Consider the following 13,588-nt stretch of genomic DNA (forward strand, 5'->3'; position numbering starts at 1 on the left):
ATTGGCGAGCTGTGTGTTTAATTGACAAATATTATTACTGTCCAAGGAGTTGTATTACAGATTGATCTTTCCTTTTTGAAAAATCAGAGGCTGTGTTTACATTGCCGGGGAGTAAAAAAGTCACCCAAGTGCCTTGGTACCAAGAAGCCACCTCAGCATAGTTGTGGGGTTCTCCTCTGCATAACTTCACCTGCTTCCTAGTAGACACGGTGCTGCCCAAGCTCGGGGGTTTCCAGTGCTCAACCCAGCTTGGCCTGAGCCACATCAGGAGTTTCTACCCTGTGCAGCAAGAATTTCAGAAACTTAGGACAAAGCGTTCTGTCCCTGCTGTTCTGCTCACACATACCTTGGTGTAAGAGAGATTGGTAATTGGCAAGGAAAGAATTCCTTGTTGATTTGAGAAATCTCCAAGTGACCCACAGAGAACCCAGTCATCTGGAGGGTACGTCCCTACTGAGCACGTGGCCCGTGGACTGAGCTGCGAGATAGGGAAGCTCCTGATGTCGGCTTCAAAGCAAGCCTCTTCCATCTGGTTTTGCTCCAGGTGGCTGCTTGGTTGCCATTTGTTTTCAAAAGACACTAGCACTGGGAATTCAGCTTGGGGGCTTGGAGAGGGAGAGAAGAAGCAAGCATGTCTTTCCCAAGGGCAACTGCTTGGTGGAAGGGGAAGGACGCCCCTCTGTAGCAGCGTCAGCGTAGCTTCCGGGTGATGCAAAGCTGAGAGGATCTTCCAAGTCAGTGCTGCAGGAACGTGGCAGTTTGAGGACCGTGTTACAGCTCTTCTTTTGCATATCACTGTTGCTCAGGCAGGGTGAGAGCTTTGGTTTCCATTCCTGTTATCTCCAGGAGGAGACGGCCATGGGAACCACCGCTGCTTATGCAGTTCCGTGCAAAACAAGCCTGTGGCATGAGAAGAAAGATTTGGAAGACTTTTTTACTGCCTTCCAAATGATTTTGCACGCTCAAGTAAAAGAAAATCATCTCAGTTACTGAGACTGAATTAACTTTTTATTTTCCCTCTCCTTCAGGCCCATCCGAGGAAAATGGAGGAACAAATTGTATAGGGGACATTTGGGAGTTGAGGGGGTGTAGGTGTGAGATTTCAAGTAGTTTGTGCGTGGCAATAGTGAGAGAGCCTGTATTGTTCCATTGCATTTAGGGCTAACTGCCTGCTGCTGATCCTCCCTCAGCTCTCTCAGACGCACATCAGTCTGTACAGCCTTAGCACATATGTTGGAGAAAGAACAGAGGGTGCAGAAAATTAGCAGAATGAGCTTTTTTTAACACCTTCATTGTATCATATTACACTGCAGCCTTAAAATCAGGGTTAGCGAGAACGTTTTTCTCCAGCCGCAAGCTTTAAGCAAATACTGATAAGTGATATAAATGAGCAATATCAGGGCAGCAAGTAAGGTCTTTTAAATCTTTTAAATTGTTGTGGGGTTTTTTTCTTTGAATCGCTTTAAGACTTGAGTTACAGTAAGGCAGTTTCTCATCTGCTCTGCCAGTCAGCACAGTAAGCTTATCTGAACATCCCACTATTAGCCCAACTGAGCTACATGAATGTCACATTTGCAGTTGGTGCTTCCATTTCATTGGACTGTTTTACTGTTTTACAGCATAGCTCTGCTCTGAAAATGTTAGAGACTATAGCTAAAGACTGAGAGAAGCTAATGGATGCTGTGTGCTTTTTTCCAACTTAAAGAGCATGGACAAGTTCAGAAATTTTTGATAGAGGTGATATGAAGATGAATTAAGAACATAAATGAATTCAGGTGGAATTTCTCTGTATCTGCTAAAATGCTGCCTTTCTTCTTCTCGTTGAGGTAGAGTCCATTTAGTGGAAGACTGTTCTCTAAGTACTGGAGACCTTGAGCGTGAACGGTATCTTCTGGATGGGGCTGCCCTTGCCCTTGAACGGTGATAACCATCTGACCTTGACCTGCAACGATTGTTACGACTCTTCCCTTCGCCTCTTCTTGGATACGGTGGCGATCGCGAGTGGGAACGAGAGTGGGAACGACTAAATGAGTGAGAGAAGGAGGCAGTGTGGGAGAAGCACTGCAGGGAGACTTGGACCTTAAAGAAACCCAAACAAACCGAGGAAAACAATAGAGGAAGTTAATTCAAACCAGTCCCTGGGCTGGGAAAGAAGGCCTAAATCTTGGGGGACCTCAAGTCTGGTGGCCTCCTGGAGAAGAAACAATTACCGTGAGAGATTTGGTGCTTCTAGAGAGCAGCGCCTGCCTGGAGTCTGGTCCTCAAAAACCTTTGCAGAAAGGTATGTTGTGAAGGAGCACCAAAATAGCTTGCTAGTGACTCACACCAAGGAACTCACTCGGGGGGAAGACTGCTGCCCCTGCCCGGTTTTGGTTGGGAGGTGTCTGCAGGAATGGTGGGCTGGCTGGTGTCAGGTGTTTCAAAGGTGCTATGCGGCCACAGCACCCCTTTGCATGGCAGAAGGTGACATGGTAACTTTTGGTAGACTGATGATAGGGGTGAGACAGACCAGCTGTTGGATGCATATTTGGCCTTTCCCAGGTCTAGAGCAGCAGCAGCAGCAGCAGCAGCAAGCTGTAAGGCATGACAGCTTGGGAACGACTGCTCTGAGTTCTGCGTCAGGTTTTGCCACCAGGAGCATCTCATGACACTTGTCTCACCCCTGCCTGAGCATCCAGGGCCACCTTGGCCCCAAGTGTCACTGAATGGACAGGCAGCCTTGTGCCGGGTACCGCTGCAAGGCTGGGAAGTGGCAGTAACTCCTGCCCCTAGTCCTGCCCCAAATTCAGCCTCATGGCTATTCCCTGTCTCTCGCAGGTCCTTTGCAATCTACAGCACATGGGCAAGCAGCCTGAAGCACAACGCCCGACGCACAAAGCCTGGCTGTCTTCCTGCCGCCACTGGAGTCCCTTCCTGCGAGTGAGCTGCTCGCCCTCTTCTTTCTCTGCTCTGGATCTGCCACCACGAACTGAAGGGCCACTGGAGCTGGGGGGTCTACAGCCCTGATTTACCATTCCAGAGGTAAGGAGAGAAAGTGACCGTCCAAGGGTTTCATGGGGATGGGATAGCAGAGCTAAAGATACAAACAGATTTCCTCTGATTTCCAATATAACCTACAAGTAATCCACAGAACAGAAGATCATCCTTTCACCTTTGGCTAATAAGAAAGCCTTGTCACCTTCTGATCATCTGCTGCCATTTTTTCCCCCTTTTCTCCTGGCAAAACTTGTCAAATTCGCTTTCCTCTAAACTGTTCGTGGTTTTGGTCAATCTGTTTGCTCTGAGGAATCTGTTTCATGGACAAACTCTAACCAGTCCTGCTCAGCATGAACTTGCAGAGTGCAGCCTGGAAACTGGTGACAACCCACTGACTTCAGTGCTAGAAAACTATTTTCTTGGACTTCACGCTTTTCATATGCAGCAGTAAAGTAAGAAAGTAGAAATTCCTGAGCTGGCTGTAGCATTGTTGTTGCTCAAGCATGTACTGCACATGGTAATGCACCTTTCTTGGATTTTGGTTGTTCAGATGAGGCGCCTCCAGCCTTTCTCTTTCTCCTTGGCACAGCTGAATTTCTCCTGTCAAAAGGAACAGGACTGTATTGAGGGAGGAGGTTGAATGTCTTCTCAAATGCTTCTTCCAACTGTGCTAAGCTAAAGGGCAGGCAAAGCCAATCCAATTAAATGTAACTCCATTTCTGTAGAAAAAAAAATAATATCTTGTTTAGGAGAGTGTGTGCCTATATACATTCCTGTCTCCCTAATGTAGAGAGAGAGGGAAAGAGATAAGCGCGCACACATGGTAAACATCATACTGTGAACCCAAGTTTGGGAGGAGAATGTACACTCCAGCTTCTGCATTTGTAACTCAGTACAAATTGATTAGTTGCGTATATTAAAATTAGAAAAAATACAGAAATGGGTTTCACGCTGAGGACATTTAGCTCTGTTTGCTGCACAGATTGGTACAGGAGATGTGTCTCCTCTGTGAGGGGAAGGAAAACAAGACCATAAAACCCATAAATAAAGCAACCAATAACATGGTTTGTAAAGCCTCACATGAAAGTCCTACCACTGGAATGGAACCATTCAAAAAGAATGGAACAATTCAAAGCAGAGGAATCACAGAGTCACAGAACGGTAGGGGTTAAAAGGGATCTCTGGAGATCATCTGGTCCAGCCTGCCCTGGGAGAGCAGGATCACCTAGAGCAGGTTGCACAGGATAAGAAACATCACTATTGCTCCTGTTTGATATTTTTTGGCATGGCATTACTTGGTAGTAGTGTTTGACCTGGAAGCCTTGAGAAGGCCTAAGATGAGGGAAAAGACCACCAGTGGTTCGGTGGCATCTGCCACGTCACAAAAGTCATGCTTATGAGCATGACCTTTCCGATGCCAAAATTATCAGCTTAGCCTTTCCATTTTCCTGCAGGCTATTTGAAATATGGTGAATGATACTTGAAGATGCATTAAGAGTGGTTTTTAATATTGAACCAAATTAATTCAGAATCCTCGTTTTGCTTTGAGACAGATGAGTGAACCTACTCAGGACCCCACTGGAGTTAAGGGATCTCGTGCACTGCACTTTGCAGGAAGAGGGCCGCAACTTGCTCTCTTCCTGCCGTCACACATTCTCATGATTTCTTCATGCAAGGATTTGGGGGAATACACACGGCTCCTCCTTTCCACCAGCTGCCTGAGAACTTCACCTCAGCGGAGGGGAGTTGTACCTTTTCTGCCGGAACCTGAAATTCTCAACTTTCCAGGTGAGTAATTCTTTCCTTTTGGGTTTGTCCCACTGCAGGGCCATCGGACACACCCCCGCCCCCGCCCCAAGATATCATCAATGTCTTGGTACGTTTTAACTCTCCCCTCGGGGATGATTTCTGATAGTGCTGGGGCCAGGGCGTGATGTGCCAAGGTAGGCGAATGCCCATATCCTTGTGGCAAAGGAGTAAAGGTCTATTGTGTACCTTCCTGCGTGAATGCAAATCTATCTCGGTCGCCTTCCTGTGGAAGAACCATGAAAAACATCTCTGTTACATCAGTGGGGGCTAAAATGTTGTGGGACTGTTCCTGTATGGTGACAATCAGTTGGGCTGTATTAGGCACGGCCGCTGTCAGGGGACCAATGCCTGCGTTTAAGGGCCAATAATCGATGGTTAGCCGCCACTTCCCGTTTGGTTTGCAAACTGGCCACACTGGAGAGTTATCAGGGGAGTGAGTTTGAATAATTACCCCCTGTTCCTGCAGCTCTTTGATCATGGGAGCGATTCCATCTGTAAAAGAAATGTACCAGACGTGAGTTGCCCTAGGTTTGCTTTCTTGCAGCGCTGGATGCACGGGGGAATCAGCTCCGCCCAACGTGCACGCAGGTGATTACCAACGCACAGGTTATATAGACTCAAAACATACATATTCACCATTTTTCTCAAAAAAAGGCAGCCCTATGAGAATCATTTCTTGGAATCCATTTCCATATTCTCTTCCCCGTCACGCATGCTCAGTGATTTGAGTCGGTGGTCCTCAAGGGGTCTCTGGTGGTCGTCAGTGGTCTTGCACCCGTGTTTGCTGGATGACCCTCTTCTTGCAGGCATGCGCAGTATCCTTGCTGTGGATGCACCTGGCCATAACGACTTACTTCATAAGATTAATATCTCCGAACCTATTGTTCAGTTTGGTAGGGACTGTATGTGGAACGTAGGAGCATTGTACCTTGCCATGGTCAGTTAGCTTCATTACCTATTACCTTGGTTACAAACTAATTATCTCAACCTGATCCTATAGTTTCTGTGTCACGGCCCCTATCCCACAGTTACAGTCCTGTTGGCAAGAGTCAGCTGGAAGCAAGGGACATGGTCTCAGCAGCCCCACAAGAACTGGATGCTGTTGTCCTTCTCTCGCACCAAGCAGCATCCCTCTCTCCTGCCCACATCTCTGCGTGTCCCTCCTGACCTGCTGAGGATCAGCACCACCCTGCACCTTCATCTCCAAGGTGGGAACAAGGAGCAGATCTTCTCTGTCCACCTAACCTTTTTCTCTTTAGCCTGGGAAGGACCTGAAACGATCCTATGTTTAGGCATGTCCACCAGCAGTGGAAGATCAGTGCTGAGCAGAGCCGCCGCAGCTGCCTTGCCGTGCCGCTCAGAGGCAACCTTCCTTCCTGCTCCCATTCCCCAGCATCAACTTGGCCTTCGGGCAGCTTTCAAAGCTCACAGGCAGGCAACGCCGAGCCATGGGAACGCCCCGCTCCTACTTTCTCCCTAATATTTCCACAGTGAGTAAATCTCCATCCTTTTAGGGCTCTCAAATCTATTATGTTTACATTTGCAGTGGATTCCCTGGCCCTGTTATTAACGAAAACCTCCAGGAAAGCTCCTCAAATACAGCTTTGACTTTCTGCCCAGGACCTGTGGACAAGGGGAAAAAAAAAATAAAAAAATAAGGCAACATTAATAAAGCAGGAGGTTTCTGTTAAGTCTGAGGGACTGGACACTCTGGCTTTCTTGGATGCTGAAATCCTCTAGTGCGAGCTAAATCTCATACACTTCATTTTCCCAATCTCTCCTTCAATATATTTTAAGAGAACATTGCTAGTAGCAGAGTAAATAATGCCCTAACTGCAAACGTGGGGTCTGCAGGGTGGTGTGGGGTCAGCCTATGGGCTGTGGCATTCTCCACTGTGCTCTGCTTGTGGTCTCAGCCCTCACTCCGTAATCAGGGGGTTGAGCTTGAAGAGGTTTTAATTAGCCGCGAATACAAATAACAAGCAATTCCTTGGAGGCTGGGGAAGGAAGTGGGTGAGCTAACGTTATGGAGATGTGCACTGAGTCACAAAATAGGCAAATCAACGAGCTCTGTAACCAACACCACTATATTCCTCACCCCCTGGCTTTTTAACGAGTAAGATTGGGGTGTTAAATTCTGATTCGCATTATACGAGCAACCCATATTCTCTAAAGTTGAGTATTAACCTTTTTAATCCTTTTTGGCCTCTATTTTCAATGGGTATTATTTTTGTCTTACCGGATTTGTTCCAGGTCTAAGGATAATTCTTACGGGTTCCGCTCTTCTGGATCTACCCGGGACCTCATTAGCCCATACCAAAGGTGTCGCTGCATTCTTCACCTCCTCGGGAATTCCTTTGTTAGTCTTCGGTTGTTCCTGCAACATCAAAACTCTTGCCTCGATGGCTTGAGATTCAGGGATTAATAATTGAACTTCCCCATCTTTAAAGGTGATCTGCATTTCGAATTTACTCCATAGGTGCCGTCCCAAGAGTGGTATAGGACATTCAGGCATATATAAAAATTGGGGAGTTACCCATTGTTTTCCGAGCTTAACATTTAAAGGATGGGAAAAGGCACGCTGTTCCGCTTTCCCTGTGGCACTCACAACGTTTACTGTATCATCGCTCAGTTGTCTTTGATAAGTATTTAACAGAATAAGTCACCCCAGTATCTACAAGAAAATCTATTTTCCATTTCCCCAGCTCTACTGTAGCCAGGGGTTCTGCTGGGGAGGTTTCCCCCGGTCCCCTTCAGGACTTAGTTCAGGGGAACTGACGTGGAAAGGGAGCTGCTTCTTGATCGTACGGTGCCTCCTCCAGAACCTCTGCACTGACAGGAATAGGACCCCTAAAACGGTCCTTACTCTTTCCAATGTCCCAGTTCTTTCCAATAGGCACACTGATGATCTCCTAAGGTATCCCTGGTTTTTTGTGCTGGAGGGGCCTCGCCTCTCCCCCCATAGTATTGCCGTCCTCCCCTGAAGTTGCTGTTTGCTGACGCTCCCTGCAGTGCAGCTCTCAGGTTACCCTCTCTTTCCCTGTCTCTCCGTGCCTGTCTCCGCTCTCCTTCGTTTTCTCCTTGCTCTTCTCTAACTTTCTGCTCTTGCTCCCTGTTATCAAAACCCAGCCATGCAACCTCCGACATCTCTCAGTAATTCCAAATCCTCCTCCTCATCACGCCCGCACTTCAAACCCCGTTGCCCCGTACTACAAGCAGAGCAACACCTTCACAGCCTCCCGCTGCCTTTTCCTGCTTTTCTAATGCTGATGCCAGGGGGTCTTGCAGGGTAAACCCACAGTCCTTCAGCCACTCAGGATGATTTCACAGGGTGAAATACACATCAACATAAGGTACCTCATGCCATTTCTTCTCCCTTCTACAAAACAACATCAATTGTAACATTGTCCTTTTATTCCAAATTTTTATTCTTGGGCCATTTTTCCTGATCATCCAATTTATCCATCGGTCACCAGTGATGATAATATTTTATCAGAGTTCTCTTATCTGTTACACCTCCCGGTGAACCTTCTGTTTCTTGCCAGTGTCTCAGTATGCATCCTAATGGACTCTTCTTCAAGATTCATCCTCTCTGATCGCTTCTCATTTTACTCCTTTAAATGTCTATCTTGCCAACCACGAACAATCTTTACTATTTCGGTAGCACGCTCCTTCTTTTCCCAAGGGGTCCACACTTTACACTTACTTAGCACACTCTACGGCTGTCCCAGATTGCATTCACAATCTCTGTTTAAACCATAAACATTCAAAAAGAATTATTGGTTTACACTATTTTTCAGGTTGTAAAAGGCAATATTCTGGTTCCCACATTTACCAACAATTCTACTTCAGGGGCTGCACCATTCAGATTTTTAGTTAGTCTTTTAACACGGCAATAAAGGACATCCAAACTTACACGGCAATGCTACTATTAATCTAAGCTAATTACCCACAATATTGGGCCCCCTTTATCAGGTTTCCTCAAACTTTGTGTCTTTTTTCTAGTTCACACCCAAGGACTGTTCCCCTATTTATGGCTTCTCTTATCCCGTTTCTACATTCCAACTCTTTTACTAATTGTTTTCTTTCGTACTGGAGCATGAGAGAGGCGAAGCCTGAGTTTGTGGGGCCTGACTCAAGTGTTGCCAAGTTATACGTTGTGTTTTAAAATTGGTCTAGGCTAATTAGTTTCCCTTATTCATTCCTTTTTGAAAATCAGAGGCTGTGTTTACCTTGCCGTGGAGTAAAAAAGTCACACGAGTGCCTTGGTACCAAGAAGCCACCTCAGCATAGTTGTGGGGTTCTCCTCTGCATAACTTCACCTGCTTCCTAGTAGACACGGTGCTGCCCAAGCTCGGGGGTTTCCAGTGCTCAACCCAGCTTGGCCTGAGCCACATCAGGAGTTTCTACCCTGTGCAGCAAGAATTTCAGAAACTTAGGACAAAGCGTTCCGTCCCTGCTGTTCTGCTCACACATACCTTGGTGTAAGAGAGATTGGTAATTGGCAAGGAAAGAATTCCTTGTTGATTTGAGAAATCTCCAAGTGACCCACAGAGAACCCAGTCATCTGGAGGGTACGTCCCTACTGAGCACGTGGCCCGTGGACTGAGCTGCGAGATAGGGAAGCTCCTGATGTCGGCTTCAAAGCAAGCCTCCTCCATCTGGTTTTGCTCCAGGTGGCTGCTTGGTTGCCATTTGTTTTCAAAAGACACTAGCACTGGGAATTCAGCTTGGGGGCTTGGAGAGGGAGAGAAGAAGCAAGCATGTCTTTCCCAAGGGCAACTGCTTGGTGGAAGGGGAAGGACGCCCCTCTGTAGCAGCGTCAGCGTAGCTTCCGGGTGATGCAAAGCTGAGAGGATCTCCCAAGTCAGTGCTGCAGGAACGTGGCAGTTTGAGGACCGTGTTACAGCTCTTCTTTTGCATATCACTGTTGCTCAGGCAGGGTGAGAGCTTTGGTTTCCATTCCTGTTATCTCCAGGAGGAGACGGCCATGGGAACCACCGCTGCTTATGCAGTTCTGTGCATAACAAGTCTGTGGCATGAGAAGAAAGATTTGGAAGACTTTTTTACTGCCTTCCAAATGATTTTGCACACTCAAGTAAAAGAAAATCATCTCAGTTACTGAGACTGAATTAAGTTTTTATTTTCCCTCTCCTTCAGGCCCATCCGAGGAAAATGGAAGAACAAATTGTATGGGGGACATTTGGGAGTTGAGGGGGTGTAGATGTGAGATGGGGTTTTTTTTCTTTGAATCGCTTTAAGACTTGAGTTACAGTAAGGCAGTTTCTCATCTGCTCTGCCAGTCAGCACAGTAAGCTTATCTGAACACCCCACTATTAGCCCAACTGAGTTACATGAATGTCACATTTGCAGTCGGTGCTTCCATTTCATTGGACTGTTTTACTGTTTTACAGCATAGCTCTGCTCTGAAAATGTTAGAGACTATAGCTAAAGACTGAGAGAAGCTAATGGATGCTGTGTGCTTTTTTCCAACTTGAAGAGCATGGACAAGTTCAGAAATTTTTGATAGAGATGATATGAAGATGAATTAAGAACATAAATGAATTCAGGTGGAATTTCTCTGTATCTGCTAAAATGCTGCCTTTCTTCTTCCCCTTGAGGTAGAGTCCATTTAGTGGAAGACTGTTCTCTAAGTACTGGAGACCTTGAGCGTGAACGGTATCTTCTGGATGGGGGTGCCCTTGCCCTTGAACGGTGATAACCATCTGACCTTGACCTGCAACGATTGTTACGACTCTTCCCTTCGCCTCTTCTTGGATACGGTGGCGATCGCGAGTGGGAACGAGAGTGGGAACGACTAAATGAGTGAGAGCAGGAGGCAGTGCGGGAGAAGCACTGCAGGGAGACTTGGACCTTAAAGAAACCCAAACAAACCGAGGAAAACAATAGAGGAAGTTAATTCAAACCAGTCCCTGGGCTGGGAAAGAAGGCCTAAATCTTGGGGGACCTCAAGTCTGGTGGCCTCCTGGAGAAGAAACAATTACCGTGAGAGATTTGGTGCTTCTAGAGAGCAGCGCCTGCCTGGAGTCTGGTCCTCAAAAACCTTTGCAGAAAGGTATGTTGTGAAGGAGCAGCAAAAGAGCTTGCTAGCGACTCACACCAAAGGAACTCACTCGGGGGGAAGACTGCTGCCCCTGCCCGGTTTTGGTTGGGAGGTGTCTGCAGGAATGGTGGGCTGGCTGGTGTCAGGTGTTTCAAAGGTGCTATGCGGCCACAGCACCCCTTTGCATGGCAGAAGGTGACATGGTAACTTTTGGTAGACTGATGACAGGGGTGAGACAGACCAGCTGTTGGATGCATATTTGGCCTTTCCCAGGTCTAGAGCAGCAGCAGCAGCAGCAGCAGCAAGCTGTAAGGCATGACAGCTTGGGAACGACTGCTCTGAGTTCTGTGTCAGGTTTTGCCACCAGGAGCATCTCATGACACTTGTCTCACCCCTGCCTGAGCATCCAGGGCCACCTTGGCCCCAAGTGTCACTGAATGGACAGGCAGCCTTGTGCCGGGTACCGCTGCAAGGCTGGGAAGTGGCAGTAACTCCTGCCCCTAGTCCTGCCCCAAATTCAGCCTCATGGCTATTCCCTGTCTCTCGCAGGTCCTTTGCAATCTACAGCACATGGGCAAGCAGCCTGAAGCACAACGCCCGACGCACAAAGCCTGGCTGTCTTCCTGCCGCCACTGGAGTCCCTTCCTGCGAGTGAGCTGCTCGCCCTCTTCTTTCTCTGCTCTGGATCTGCCACCACGAACTGAAGGGCCACTGGAGCTGGGGGGTCTACAGCCCTGATTTACCATTCCAGAGGTAAGGAGAGAAAGTGACCGTCCAAGGGTTTCATGGGGATGGGAGAGCAGAGCTAAAGGTAAAAATAGATTTCCTCTGATTTCCAATATAACCTACAAGTAATCCACAGAACAGAAGATCATCCTTTCACCTCTGGCTAATAAGAAAGCCTTGTCACCTTCTGATCATCTGCTGCCATTTTTTCCCCCTTTTCTCCTGGCAAAACTTGTCAAATTCGCTTTCCTCTAAACTGTTCATGGTTTTGGTCAATCTGCTTGCTCTGAGGAATCTATTTCATGGACAAACTCTAACCAGTCCTGCTCAGCATGAAACTCGGGAGTCAAGAGTGCAGCCTGAAAACCGGTGACAACCCACTGACTTCAGTGCTAGAAAACTATTTTCTTGGACTTCACGCTTTTCATATGCAGCAGTAAAGTAAGAAAGTAGAAATTGCTGAGCCGGCCGTAGCATTGTTGTCGCTCAAGCATGTACTGCACATGGTAATGCACCTTTCTTGGATTTTGGTTGTTCAGATGAGGCGCCTCCAGCCTTTCTCTTTCTCCTTGGCACAGCTGAATTTCTCCTGTCAAAAGGAACAGGGCTGTATTGAGGGAGGAGGTTGAATTTCTTCTCAAATGCTTCTTCCAACTGTGCTAAGCTAAAGGGCAGGCAAAGCCAATCCAATTAAATGTAACTCCATTTCTGTAGAAAAAAAAAAAATATCTTGTTTAGGAGAGTGTGTGCCTATATACATTCCTGTCTCCCTAATGTAGAGAGAGAGGGAAAGAGATAAGCGCGCACACATGGTAAACATCATACTGTGAACCCAAGTTTGGGAGGAGAATGTACACTCCAGCTTCTGCATTTGTAACTCAGTACAAATTGATTAGTTGCGTATATGAAAATTAGAAAAAATACAGAAATGGGTTTCACGCTGGGGACATTTAGCTCTGTTTGCTGCACAGATTGGTACAGGAGATGTGTCTCCTCTGTGAGGGGAAGGAAAACAAGACCATAAAACCCATAAATAAAGCAACCAATAACATGGTTTGTAAAGCCTCACATGAAAGTCCTACCACTGGAATGGAACCATTCAAAAAGAATGGAACAATTCAAAGCAGAGGAATCACAGAGTCACAGAATGGTAGGGGTTAAAAGGGATCTCTGGAGATCATCTGGTCCAGCCTGCCCTGGGAGAGCAGGATCCCCTAGAGCAGGTTGCACAGGATAAGAAACATCACTATTGCTCCTGTTTGATATTTTTTGGCATGGCATTACTTGGTAGTAGTGTTTGACCTGGAAGCCTTGAGAAGGCCTAAGATGAGGGAAAAGACCACCAGTGGTTCGGTGGCATCTGCCACATCACAAAAGTCATGCTTATGAGCATGACCTTTCCGATGCCAAAATTATCAGCTTAGCCTTTCCATTTTCCTGCAGGCTATTTGAAATATGGTGAATGATACTTGAAGATGCATTAAGAGTGGTTTTTAATATTGAACCAAATTAATTCAGAATCCTCGTTTTGCTTTGAGACAGATGAGTGAACCTACTCAGGACCCCACTGGAGTTAAGGGATCTCGTGCACTGCACTTTGCAGGAAGAGGGCCGCAACTTGCTCTCTTCCTGCCGTCACACATTCTCATGATTTCTTCATGCAAGGATTTGGGGGAATACACACGGCTCCTCCTTTCCACCATCTGCCTGAGAACTTCACCTCAGCGGAGGGGAGTTGTACCTTTTCTGCCGGAACCTGAAGTTCTCAACTTTCCAGATGAGTAATTATTTTCCTTTTGGGTTTGTCCCACTGCAGGGCCATCGGACACACACCCCCGCCCCCGCCCCAAGATATCATCAATGTCTTGGTACGTTTTAACTCTCCCCTCGGGGATGATTTCTGATAGTGCTGGGGCCAGGGCGTGATGTGCCAAGGTAGGCGAATGCCCATATCCTTGTGGCAAAGGAGTAAAGGTCTATTGTGTACCTTCCTGTGTGAATGCAAATCTATCT

The 13,588-nt window shown here is 47.0% G+C and overlaps 1 long non-coding RNA gene across 3 annotated transcripts; it reads left to right on the forward strand.

The window, feature by feature from the left end:
- The first annotated feature begins 2,827 nt into the window (after positions 1-2,827).
- On the forward strand, positions 2,828-13,347 carry LOC129200994 (uncharacterized). 3 transcript variants are annotated; one of them, XR_008575205.1, is made up of 4 exons: positions 2,828-3,021; positions 4,526-4,764; positions 11,399-11,602; positions 13,118-13,347. It is a non-coding gene; the product is annotated as an uncharacterized LOC129200994 (long non-coding RNA). The 3 variants fall into 3 exon arrangements; XR_008575206.1 differs by having other exon boundaries at positions 4,530-4,764; positions 13,114-13,347; XR_008575204.1 differs by having other exon boundaries at positions 4,530-4,764.
- The last annotated feature ends 241 nt before the right edge of the window (positions 13,348-13,588 follow it).

This window comes from Grus americana, unplaced genomic scaffold, assembly GCF_028858705.1.
Source record: "Grus americana isolate bGruAme1 unplaced genomic scaffold, bGruAme1.mat scaffold_749, whole genome shotgun sequence".
Lineage (NCBI taxonomy): Eukaryota > Metazoa > Chordata > Aves > Gruiformes > Gruidae > Grus > Grus americana.